Genomic DNA, 12878 nt, shown 5'->3' with positions numbered 1-12878 from the left:
GCCATCATTAACACAGTGTTAAAGACGAGGCTTATAGAAGGTGGTCCTTAAGGCACTGGCCTTCCATTTCTATACCTGCCCACTCAGGGCCTTACTTATTTATTACCTGCTAATAAAATCTTTTCAGAAGGGGGAAATCTGATGTGTGTTAATTTTCATGCTTTTTAAGAAGGCATATACGTTGCCTCTTGGAAACTAGTGTGCCCTTTTCAGGGATGGCTGCCTCTGTCGGAATCATTTTGTGATAGTCCCTTTTGTTTTCAGATCACCTTGCTCAACAGAGAGGTCAGCCTGTGATAGCTTTCATTAGCAGTTCAAGATAATTGTCATGCAGATTTGGGAGTTGTGACAGGAAGGGTGCAGTGCCATTACAATTAGAAGAAAAGGTGAATTTCAGTTCCACCCCCAGCCCTGCTTATTAACATGGCCCTAGGCTATGACTGGGGGTTGAGTTTGGAGTTTTGTTTTGCTAAGCATGCTGGCAGTCCATCTTGTCAGGTGGAAAGTCCCAAAGGAAATAACTTCTATATGAAAGGCTGACCAAATGAGATAGTTGATGGAAAAAGTGTCTGCAGTTGGCAAACCAGAAAGGACCTTCCACAAAGACTTGAGGACATAAAAATCAAAGCAATTTGTTTCTATTACTTTAAGCTTCTGGATTAGAATGATTTGTGTAGTAAAGGGGGTACGTGGAAACCCTGTTTTAGTGGATTGTGGTAGTATAGAAAATGGCATGCTTTTTGTAGGTCTAAGCCTAGACCAATTTCAACATCCCAAGTAGGTAGGAGTGAGCAATGGTATTAGACGGGTTAATCCCCACACCGTGACTGTATTATGTATGAAAACTCATGACTAAATGACACTTCATTTCTTGTCTGATGGCATACAGAGCTTTTGGTACTAGTGTAGATTTTGAGTTTTCAATAATAAGTAGACTTTTTGAAAGCTGCCACCTGGTTAAGATTGTAATTCTTATCTCTCTTCCTTCTGACCACATGATTCATTCTGACCATTGAGATGCTAGTGGATGGCATATACCTTTCCTCTGGACCATAGTGCTTTCATGAGTGCCCTGATATTCTTGGAGGTTAACTCCACAAGAAAAGTGATCAGAAACATTTGAAGTAATCGTTGCTCAGGCATTCATGACCAACACCACAAGACACCATTAGTGTTGGCATGGCAATATTCAACTGGTACTTGGGGTCATAATCTAACCTTCTTTGTTACATTGGTAGACAGTTATTATGTTTTGATTTTGGCTTTCTAACACACTGTGTAACTCTCACAGTAGCACACTGCTTTTCCACAACTTAGTTTCCTATCTATATTACTACCTTACTGAGATGTTATAAAACCAAGCTAACCATTTTGTCATAAAAACAGCACAAACAAAGCAGTTGATATAGGACCTGACATATGACAAACATTAACAAATAGACTTCTCATATTATTAATACCTTTAAACCATAGGGTCTTAGTATTTGAAGGTAGTTGAGATGTCATTGACATTAACATGTTGTGGTTTCCATCACTGACATAGGGTTTCATTTGCTTAGCTGAACACTAAAGTCAAGCTCTTAATATGCAGCACACTGTTCTAAAAGTATGATCAGAGCTCCTGGATTCCATCAGATTCTCAGAGATTTCATCACTAATCACATTTTGAACATCATTTTTGGAAGGTCTTTTTAGATTGAGTTTTTTTATGACTCTAAATGGTTGTGTAAATCAATATATTCTTACATCTATAAGAAATTAGTAATTAGAAAAGGACAAAAAAGGAAATGCTCATTTTGGCTTGACCTGTAGCACACTGCTCACTGTCTTTCCCAATGATTCTGGCTGTGATTTTTCTGTGTCAGGAGGCGTGTCCCTTTTAGAGCAGTTTGGTGACTGCTGGTGTTAGGTGACATTGTCATTCACATGGACTGGATTATAGCATGCCAGATTATAGCATGGGGAAACAATGTTAATAACCAGAAACAAATCAAGACACTCATCTGAGGTCATGGGAGGAGGAGCAGATGATGATAAGGAATCCCAGAGTGTGCTGGGTGACTGTGGCTCAATTCTAGAATTGCAAAAAACATGCTAGGGTGTTAGAGTTTGCTTTTCTGTAGCTGTGATAAAACAGTCTGAACAAGAGCAACTTGGGGAGTAAAAAGTTTATTTTAGCTGACACTTCCAGATACATTCTATCACTGAGTAAAGTCAGAGCAAGAACTCAAGGTAAAGACTGGGAATCAAGACTGAGAGACATTGAGAGGATGATATATATAATATCATCATCACTAGCACATGCCAGAGCTGTGCCATATACAGTAAGATGACCCTCCCATACCAGTTAACAATCTAGACAAATGGCCACAGAAACAATGGATCTGGGAAGTCCTTCAGCTGAGATTCCTTCTTCCCAGTTAACTATGTCAAGTTGACAAATAAGAACTGGCCATGACAAAGCATGAGGGAGCTCAGTGGTGATGGAGAATCAGGTCCAGAGATGGATTAATTAGACACTAACAATGTCCACTCATTTCTGCAAAGAATGGGTGGGAATTAAAAAAGGAGCATGAGTCTATTTTTCTGGTGTGTGGTTATATTCTCAAAGAAGACAACCAATGAATAGATATTCACATTTAATCAATATTGGCTTTGGAGGGAGGGGGAATGGCCTCCAATTTGCTTGATGGAGGTTGAATGCACAAGGAAAGAATTAGCAAAGATGCAATATGGCACTGTTCTCTTAAGCAGGCTTATTAACTCTGTTCCACAAATATTCCCTAATTATGAGTTAAATGTTAAAGATGAGTCAGCCTCTATGGTACAAAGAAAGGAACCAATATCTATCTCCTAAAGGAATTCATATCCGCGGGGGAGAATAAACATAGATAAATACTGCCATTACTTTTGACAGAGCAGATAATAGGACTAGGTAATTCTGTTTCATAGTGAACATCTGAGAACACTACCTGATTTTAGCCCCCAAGTAGGAATGTCTTCCTCATTTACCATGCTTGCAGGATAGCTGTGAAAGGTCTCTCATATTTTCATGAGTAATCCTTTTCTAGCTTGACTTTTTCTTACTTTAGACTTCCTAGGTGAAGTTACTCTCAAAGAAAAAGCAAACTCCTGTCATGTCTTTCCTTGCTTATCTTCTGAGTTTTACAATGCAGCCTTGAACTTACAGTTCTCCTATGAGCCACCACTTCTAGAGGCATTGTTGCTTCCTCCCCATCTCCACATTCTCTTCCTCTCCTACTTCCTTCATTTCTCATTTTATAAGCATATATTAATATTTTTACAAAATAATGCATTTCACTATTCTGTTTGCATACAAGCACATAGTGTGATTTGACAATGTTCATCTGATGCCCTTGCTACCCTACTGTGGTGTCATCTTCCTTAGATGTCCCACCTTCTTCACTTTGTAAACATGTAACTGTGTTGGCAGCATTTTGGTGTGGCTTTCTCATTCTTTGTTTGCTTGTCCCCTTCCTAGTCTCCTTGGATATTCTTCCCTACAAATTTAAAACATTTTACCCAAATTTTCTCCCACCATTGGAGTGATTGTTATTCACCTTTCCACTCTGTAGGGAAGCTTTCTTTCCTCCTTGTCTTTGCTCAGTGCTTTATGCTTTCTTGTATTTTATTATTTTTATGGCATCTCAAGTAGTATGTTTTACCAAAAGGGAGCTGGAGAAGTATGATTTGGCTTTGTTTTGTGGGCATCAATGTCATGACTTGCTGGTATGTTAATGTGGAGCATGAATAAGCCATCTCTGTGCTTGGTCATTTGTTTTTGTAAATATCCACTTCTCTCGCACATTGGAGACTGGTATTTTGACTGTATGTGTTCCATAATGGAGATGGGAGAGGGAAATATGCCAAGCCTACAGAAATCAGCACTGGTGGCACTAACTTTAGTGACAGAAGCCAAGGAAGCAAGCCTCTAGAGTGGGTAGTAAAAATGACCATTGCTCAAGAACCCATTCGCATCAGAATAATTAGGAACATATTTTAAGGATAGCTTCCCTAATGGCCAGGGCATTTGCTTTTCTAAGTCAGGATCCTGCAGGTCTGTTGGAATTGCTCCATGACATATATTTGCACATTTTCTTCTTTCCCCGCCTCATCTTTGAACTGTACGCAGACATTTTGTTCTTCTATCCTCTTTGTTTCTGGTACCTGATTTATAGCTTCCTCTCATCTTTCTACCAACCTCGACATCTATGTCTCCCTTTTTGGAGCTTTTAATTATCCTTGTCTTACAGTTTTTTTTGTCAGTCAGACCTATATCCTTGTGCAACTCTGTGCCTCTTTGACAAAAATCCCTAAGATTACTACAGAGATTGAAGTCACATCAGACCAGGAAGACATCTCTGGAACCTTGTGGGCCTTGAGGTTTGCAATGACTTCAATTTTTTGAGGGATCCTGTGTGTGTGTGCGTGTGTGTGTGTGTGTGTGTGTGTGTGTATGTGTGTTGCCCAAAGAGAGAGTTTCTATTTCTTTTTTTTTTTTCCGGAGCTGACCGAACCCAGGGCCTTGCGCTTCCTAGGCAAACGCTCTACCACTGAGCTAAATCCCCAACCCGAGAGTTTCTATTTCTAAGGATGCAAAAACATTTTTTTTTTTACAAAAGCTCAAAAGACTGGGACATCAAATAACTCTTACAAAACAACATTTTGATGAGTTAAGTGTAAATGAATCAGAAACATATGGATTGAATTTCCCTTAAAATACACATGGGTTTAAAAATTAAGGGGAAAAGTGCTTGGCAAAGTTCTCTTTGGTTTTGGCCAAGTCTGATTCCTTTGAAAACTAGTTAAAGACATGATGCCAATCTCAGAATGCTTCTGGGTTCACACATCTCTTGTTCAAAGTGCTCTCATCCTCAGAATCCTCTGTGTTCTCCCTTTGTTCACTGCTGTCAGGACTGTGTTCTCTCAGTAGTTCTAATCAAAGTGACATCGATGCACAGAAAGTGCCTGCAAAATGCTTGGACCATCCAGGAACTGCCCAGGACCAGTGGAGAATATAGAACATACACATTAGAAGTAATTTTCTAAACACCTATGTAAAAATAAATCCAGTGTGTTATTACTCAGAAAGCCCACGGTCTGGGACAAAGAGGGCATGCATTTAGATAGAAGGGAAGACAGATGAATGTCATATGGGCGAGCATCTTGGTGGCCCAGAGAATTCACCCCAGATGGCTCATATAGCTTTTCTTCTTGGTGGCATTCAGAGTTTCTCACCATTTCACATGCTCTAAAACTTACTGATGTGTGTACTTAAAGAGATGCGGATATGATCAAGGGGGAATTAAACTGATCAAAAGACTGCAACAACAGTGTATATGCCAGGGCTGAAAGAAGAAGGGCAAACGGAGTCAGCACAGCCCAGGAGAACTGGAACCATCAAGAGAGGCCACTGTTTGGGTCATCAGTGGAAGTAGCTGTAGTCAAAGGCATTTCATTTGAGTAGGAAGGAGTTGGTGAGAACTCACATGACAGACCTGAGATAAGAGTTGGTGGCACTGATCAACTGGGGGACATTGGTCAGAAAGTGTGCAGTTTAGACAAAGAAATAGAGCACCATGCAACTGAAGGGGAAATGCTCTCTGTGACATAAGATGACAGGCAGAGCTGGGCCATCCACCTGTTCTTCAGATACCTTGAGAAGTGAAGGTAGTGGGTGAGGAAGCATTTTATCTTCAAGGTAAGAGAGCTCAGAGACCATGTGGAGAAAATGTAACCAGTGCATATTTTCTAAAGTTACAAAAGGGCTTGTTTGGGGGAAATTCACTGGGAAATGTGTAGGAGAAATAATTCATAGGGAAATCCAGCAGAGATTTAATGAGGTTTCTGTGTGATTCATTTGATACAATAAAGACTTGGTTTTTTTTAAGTATAGAGTACAATCAAATCAAGCTACCATTTTAAGAAAGCTAATCTAAAAATTCTACATAAAATGAATGTGGAAGGGGTGAGTTTGGGGATTGGTAGCTAGTATGTAGAGAAATGGGTAGAAAGGCCTACATAAAGGTATATATCAGATTTTATTTGGCTTTGTGTTTCAGAAGCACTTAGAATAGGACCTGGCAAACAGAAACACCAGTCGATACTTGTAACTATAAACATGGCTGTTAACACTATAGTCTATTCTGAAATTTCTATGAAGCCATATTTCCTTTGACCTGATTCTTGGTATAACTGTGAAAGTAAGGCTCTTCTAAAATAGTTCGGTGTTTGAATTTTCAGCTGAATAGTGTATTTACATAAAAACTCAAGCAATATCAAAAGATCTGTACTGAGACATGAGAACTACTACCAATGTCACCTTCTACCCCCAACCGTTCCTTCTCAGTGGCTGTCTTGCTTGTTCTGTCTTGATAGAGTATTTATTGATTTCTTGCTTATTTATGGTTTGATGGTGTTTTAATCATGTTAAATCATAATGGGTTATTTTGTCATCATGATTCATAAATATTGTTTTCTGTGAAACTAAATAGTATACCGTGATTGCCTGCCTGTCTTTGTTACAAAGACTTTTGTTTTCCTTCAAGTTTCTAGCTGGGACCAGTTTTTAAATTGCTAGCCACAGATTTTAATTATTTTCAAATGTTCATCTCATGTGTTCTGTTGTAGTTCCCTGCAAACGCCTCAACACTCCTGCTCCAATTGGGATCGTGTTTTATGGCTTCATCCTAAGAAGTTAGGGTGTCTTTTCTGGGACTTAATTTTGTCTTTCACTTTTGAAATTAATCTTCCCTTCATCTCTTTCTCTTGCATTGCTAGAGCACATTTCAAAATGGGAATATCAGAAAGAACAAGCCAGTTTGACTTTCTGCTTATTTGCATGCAGACATTCATTTTTATGGACTTTGACTATTAGCTTGATTGACTTAATGCTTGGCCAGTGGCTTCTCCTTCCCTCTGTGTTTTGAAGATAGTCTTTTGGTGAAAATTCTGTTGTTACTTTTTTCTTGGTTCTTTAATTAATTTATTTTTCTAGTCCCCATGTCTTTCTTTTGTAGCCCAGTCTTCTGGAATGCCCAGTGATATGTGTGCGCTGTAGGTGTGCACTAAGTTGCTCTCCTGCGTTCACATGCCTGTACCCCAATGTCAGTGGATTTCCTGGTCCCTCCACTGCCATGGTATTTATTTGTAATCTTGCTGTACTGTCCCCTCCTCTTTTCCTTCTGGCATTCATGTGCACGGAATGTTAAACCTCTCTACTTGGCCATTCCCATTTTCTCTCTCTGTGTTTCCTATTTTAGCTTTTGGAAACTTCATGTGTTCTGAATGTTTATCTTTTAATAAGAATCACTGCTATTTTAAACTCCAAGAGTGATTTCTCACTAATTGTTTTTCTTGTAGTTTCTTCTTGTGTTAAAAATTTTTCATATCTCCAATATTCTTAATTAAAATATTCTGAAATGTTGTTTTCTGTCTCCCGAGTCTGGTTTCTTCCATGTCTTCTTTTCTTCACATTTCATCCATCAGACTGGCAACCGGCAGAATCCACCACTGTAGTCAGTGCAGTGGGACTTTGCACTCGCTGATCCATTCCTTTATAAGACTAATGAACTTTATAGTTCAGTCTAGTTAGAGAAACACTTAGGAATTAAAAGAAGAAATAAATTGGCACTTAGAGAATAATCTTGTCTAATCTTCCAAGCATTATGTTAAAGGAAATAAGAAACAGTGTATGCCACAAATTTGGAATTACCAAAATTTTTTGTCAAGACAAAGAAGATGGACAAGTGTCAGGAGCCAGGGACTGGTGGAGAATTTGGCTATAAAGAAATATGGGTAATTATTTGTGAGCATGGAAAATCTCAAGTGTTTATTGTGGTGGTTAATGTTAGTGAAGTCATTATTAACACAATCCTTTGCGATTTGTACTTAGAGGAAATTTTTTTTGAGAATGCTTTCTCAGCTCAGATAATATGAATATGTATTTACATAACTAAAAACCCTACTTTTACCTTTTCACATTTAGGTTATAATCTATTTGGAATTAATTGGATGTATTGTTTTAAGTAACAAGCTGTTTGTTTTCTCTTTCCATTTGAACATTCCATCAAGACCTGAATAATCAGAAATAGAAACCCTCTATTCATTTTTGTTTATGTTTCCCAATTTCCATGTCCATTCTGTTATCATTTGTCTACCTCAGAGACAATGCTATCCCTTTAAATTACACCAATATTTAGAGATTTTGGGCTAGTATCCACTTCTCAGTGAGTATATACCATGTGTGTTCTTTCGTGACTGGGTTACCTTACTCAGGATGATAATTTCTAGCTCCATCCATTTACCTAAGAATTTCATGTAGCCATTTTTCTTAATAGCTGAGTAGTACTCCACTATGCAAATGTACCACATTTTCTGTATCCATTCCTCTATTGAAGGACATCTGGGTTCTTTCCAGCTTCTGGTTATTATAAATAAGGCTGCTATGAACATAGTGGAGCATGTGTCCTTGTTATATGTTGAAGCATCTTTCGGGTATATGCCCAGGAGTGTTATAGCTGGGTCCTCAGGTAGTACTATGTCCAATTTTCTGAGTAAACTCCAGACTGATTTCCAGAGTGGTTGTACCAGCTTGCAATCCCACTAACAGTAGAGGAGGGTTCCTCTTTCTCCACATCCTTGCCTCCATCTGCAGTCACCTGAGTTTTTTATCTTAGACATTCTGACTGGTATGAGGAGGGGTGTTTTGATTTGCAGTTCCCTGATGGCTAAGGATATTGAACATTTCTTTAGGTACTTATCAGCCATTTGGTATTCCTCAGTTGAGAATTCTTTGTTTAGCTCTGTACCCCATTTTTCAATAGGGTTATTTATTCTCTGAATCCTAACTTCTTGAGTCCTTTGTGTATAGTAGATTTTAACCCTCTATCGGATGTAGGATTATAAAGATCTTTTTCCAATCTGCTGGTTGCCATTTTGTCCTATTAACAATGTCCTTTGCCTTACAGAAGCTTTGAAATTTTATAAGGTCCCATTTGTTGATTCTTGACCTTAGAGCATAAGCCATTAGTGTTCTGCTCAGAAAATTGTCCTCTTTGCCTATGTGTTCAAGGGTCTTCTCCACTTTTTCTTCTAATACTTTGAGTGTATCTGGTTTTATGTGGAGGCCTTTGATCCACATGGACTTGAGCTTTGTACAAGGAGATATGAATGGATTGATTTGCATTTTCTACCTCTTGACCTCCAGTTGAACCAGCACCATCTGTTAAAGATGCTGTCTTTTTTTATTCTATGATTTTAGCTGCTTTGTCAAAGATCAAGTAGTCATAGGTGTGTGGGTTCATTTCTGTGTCTTCAATTCTATACCCTTGTTCTACTTGCCTGCCTCTGTACCAATACCATGTAGTATTTTTTATCATGATTGCTCTGTAATACATCTTGAAGTCTGACGGTGATTCCGTCAGAAGTTCTTTTATTGTTGAGAACGGTTTTTGCTATCCTTTTTTTTTTTTTTTTGTAATTCCAAATAAATTTGCAAATTGCTCTTTCAAACTCTATGAAGATTTGAGTTGGAATTTTGATGGGGATAGCATTGAATCTGTAGATTGCTTTCAACAAGTTGGCCATTTTTACTATATTGATCCTGCCAAGCTTTGAGCATGGGAGATCTTTCCATCTTCTGAGATCTTCTTTGATTTCTTTCTTCAGAGACTTGAAGTTCTTGTCATAAGGATCTTTCACTTGTTTGGTTAGAGTCACACTAAAGTATTTTATACTATTTGTGACTATTGTAAAGGGTGTTGTTTCCATAATTTCTTTCTTAGCCTGTTATCCTTTGAGTAAAGGAAGGCTAATGATTTGTTTGAGTTAATTGTATATCCAGCCATTTTGGTGAAGTTGTTTATAGTATTTCTCTGGTGGAACTTAACTATACTGTGATATCATCTGCAAATAGTGATATTTTGACTTCTTTTGCTCAATATAGGCTTTGTAGTAGTATCTGATAGTTTTTTGAATTTCCTCAGTTTTTGTTGTTATGCCTCCCTCTTCATTTCTGATTTTGTTAATTTGGATACTGTCTCTGTGTCCTCTCGATATTCTGACTAAGGGTTTATCTATCTTGATTTTCTCAAAGAACCAGCTCCTGGTTTTATTGATTTTTTTTTGTATAGTTCTTTTTGTTTCTACTTGGTTGACTTCAGACCTGAGTTTGATTATTTCCTGCTATCTACTCCTCTTGGGTGTATTTGCTTCTTTTTGTTCTAGAGCTTTCAGATGTGCTGTCAAGCCATTAGTGTATGTTCTCTTCAGGTTCTTTTTGGAGACACTCAGAGCTATGAATTTTCCTCTTAGTACTGCTTTCATTGTATCCCATAAGTTTGGGAATGTTTGCCTTCATTTTCATTAAATTCTAAAAAGTCTTTAATTTCTTTATTTTTTTCTTGACCAAGTTGAATAGAGCGTTGTTCCATTTCCATGTGTATGTGGGCTTTTCTGTCGTTTTTGTTGTTACTGAAGACCAGCCTTAGTCCATGATGGTCTTGATAGGATTATTTCAGTCTTCTTGTAGCTGTTCAGTCCTGTTTTATGATTGACTTTATGGTCAATTATATGACGTGTTGAGAAGTAGGTATATTCTCTTTTTTGGGGATGAAATGTTCTATAGACATCTGTTAAATCTATTTGGTTCATAACTTCTGTTAGTTTCACTGTGTCTCTCTTTAGTTTCTGTTTTCATGATCTATCTGTTGCTGAGCATTGGGTGTTGAAGTCTTCTATTATTATTGTGTGAGTTGCAATGTGTGCTTTGAGCTTTAGTAAGTTTCTTTTTAAATGAATGTGTGTGCCCTTGCATTTGCAGCATAGATATTCAGAATTGAGAGTTTGTCTTGATAGGGTTTTCCTTTGATGAGTATGACGTGTCCTTCCATATCTTTTTTGGTAACTTTTGGTTGAAATTTGATTTTATTTAATATTAGAATGGCTACTCCAGCTGGTTTCTTTGGATGATTTGCTTAGAAAATTGTTTTCCAGCCTTTTACTCTGAGCTAGTGTCTTTCTTTGTCACTGAGGTGCATTTCCTGTATGCAGCAAAACACTGGTTCCTGCTTATGTATCTAGTCTGTTAATCTATATCTTTTTATTGGGAAATTGTGTCCATTGATGTTTAGAGTTATTAGGGAATAATGATTATTATTTCCTGTTATTTTTGTTGTTAGAAGTAGAATTATGTTTATGTGGCTCTCTTCTTTTGTGTTTACTGAAAGCTTTCTTTCTCTTTCTTTCTTTCTCTCTTTCTTCCTTTCTTTCTTTGTTTAGTGTGTAGTTTTCCTCCTTGTGTTGGTGTTTTCCATCTATTATCCTTGTAGGACTGGATTTTGGAAAGATATTGTGTAAGTTTGTTTTTGTTGTAGAATATCTTGATGTTTCCATCTACAGTAATTGAGAGATTTTCTGGATATCGTAGCCTGGGCTGACATTTGTGTTCTTTTAGGTATGACATCTGTCTAGGATCTTATAGCTTTCATAGATTCTGGTGAGAAGTTAGAATAATTCTGACTGGTTTGCCTTTATATGTTACTTGACCCTTTTCTCTTACTGCTTTTAATATTCTTTCTTTGTTTTTTGCAGTTGGTGTAGTTGGTGTTTTGACTATTATGTGATGGGAGGAATTTCTTTTCTGGTCCAATCTATTTGGAGTTTTGTTGGCTTCTTGTATGTTTATGGGCATTTCCTTCTTTAGGTTAGGGAAGTTTTCTTCTATAATTTTGTTGTAGATGTTTACTGGCCCTATAAGTTGGGAATCTTTGCTCTCTTCTATACCTATTATCCTTAGGTTTGTTCTTCTCCTTGTGTCCTGAATTTCCTGCATGTTTTGTGTTAGGAGCTTTTTGCATTTTTTTTTGACTACTGTATCTTCTGCCCCTGTGATTCTCTCTTCAGTCTCTTATATTCTGTTGGTGACGCTTGCCTTTATGATTCCTGATCTCTTTCCTAGGTTTTCTATCTTCAGTGTTGTCTCTCTTTGTGATTTCTTTATTGTTTCTATTTCCATTTTTAGATCATGGATGGTTTTGTTCAATTCCTATACCTGCTTGGTTGTGGTTTCCTGTAACTCTTTAATGGATAGTTGTGTTTCCTCTTTAAGGGCTTCTACTTGTTTACCTGTGTTGTCCTGTATTTCTTTAAAGGAGCTATTTATGTCCTTCTTAAAGTACTCTATCATCATCATCGTCATCATCATCATCATCATCATCATCATGAATGTGATTTTTAAATCCAAATATTGCTTTTCCAGTGTTTTGTGATATCCAGTAGTTGCTGTGGTTGGCAAACTGGATTCTGATGATGCCCAGGATTCTTGATATCTCTTGCTTAGGTTCTTTTGCTTGCCTCTCTCCATCTGGTTATCTTTGATGTTAGTTGGTCTCTGACTTGTCCCTCCTGTGGGTTTATGAGCCTGTGATCTTAGGAGTAAGAGTGTTCCTGTGCTGCCAGCTCTCCCCTGGCAGGTCCAGATTGCTGTAGAATAACCTTAGCTTTGGGTGCAGATGGAGACTGGAAGGCCATAAAATTTTTAACTGGGCTAGCTTAACATTTTAGATGATTAGTCTATTATGTTGAGAACCATGGCAGGCATGCAGACTGACATGGTGCTGGGAAATAGCTGAAAACTACATTCAGACTATAGGTAGCATGTGTACACACACACACACACACAGAGAGAGAGAGAGAGAGAGAGAGAGAGAGAGAGAGAGAGAGAGAGAGAGAGGCTCTTTGGGATTGGCATGGTCTTTTGAAACTTCAAAGGCTATCACTCCACAGTGATATACTTCCCTCATCAAGGACATACCTCCTAATCCCTTCAAAAAGTGCCACTCTTGGAGACCAAATAT

This window comes from Rattus norvegicus, chromosome 7 (assembly GCF_021556685.1).
Source record: "Rattus norvegicus strain SHRSP/BbbUtx chromosome 7, alternate assembly SHRSP_T2T, whole genome shotgun sequence".
Classification (NCBI taxonomy): Eukaryota; Metazoa; Chordata; class Mammalia; order Rodentia; family Muridae; genus Rattus; species Rattus norvegicus.
The sequence above is the reverse complement of the archived record's forward strand: the minus strand, read 5'-3'. Positions refer to the sequence as shown.